Below are 897 nucleotides of genomic sequence, written 5' to 3'. Positions count from 1 at the left end.
CTCTCTCTCTCTCTCTCTCTCTCTCTCTCTCTCTCTCTCTCTCTCTCTCTCTCGCTCTCTCTCTCTTTACCGGCACATTTGGCCTAGTGGTAAGGCGTCCGCCCCGTGATCGGGAGGTCGTGGGTTCGAACCCCGGCCGGGTCATACCTAAGACTTTAAAATTGGCAATCTAGTGGCTGCTCCGCCTGTCGTCTGGCATTATGGGGTTAGTGCTAGTACTGGTTGGTCCGGTGTCAGAATAATGTGACTGGGTGAGACATGAAGCCTGTGCTGCGACTTCTGTCTTGAGTGTGGCGCACGTTATATGTCAAAGCAGCACCGCCCTGATATGGCCCTTCTTTGTCGGCTGGGCGTTAAGCAAACAAACAAACACAAAAAATCTCTCTCTCTCTCTCTCTCTCTCTCTCTCTCTCTCTCTCTCTCTCTCTCTCTCTCTCTCTCTCTCTCTCTCTCTCTCTCTCTCTCTCTCTCTCTCTCTCTCTCTCTCTCTCTCTCTCTCTCTCTCTCTCTCTCTCGCTCTCTGTGTGTGTGCGTGATTTTACCAACACTACGCTAAATTCCTTGTGCTTTAAATGTTTTTTAATGTCACTTGGCTCAATAAATACTGTATTCTGTATTCTGTATTCTCTCTCTCTCTCTCTCTCTCTCTCTCTCTCTCTCTCTCTCTCTCTCTCTCTCTCTCTCTCTGTCTCTCTCTCTCTCTGTCTGTCTGTCTGTCTCTCTCTCTCTCTCTCTCTCTCTCTCTCTCTCTCTCTCTCTCTCTCTCTCTCTCTCTCTCTCTCTCTCTGCGCTTTTCTTTTTCGGTCTTTCTCCCCCTCTATCCTCCATCCCCACTCTGGCAGCAAAGTTCAACTAACAAAGGGTCGCAACCAGGATGTGATAATTACCCGCCCTACC

The sequence above is a fragment of the Littorina saxatilis genome, linkage group LG11, assembly GCF_037325665.1.
Source record: "Littorina saxatilis isolate snail1 linkage group LG11, US_GU_Lsax_2.0, whole genome shotgun sequence".
Classification (NCBI taxonomy): domain Eukaryota; kingdom Metazoa; phylum Mollusca; class Gastropoda; order Littorinimorpha; family Littorinidae; genus Littorina; species Littorina saxatilis.
The sequence above is the reverse complement of the archived record's forward strand: the minus strand, read 5'-3'. Positions refer to the sequence as shown.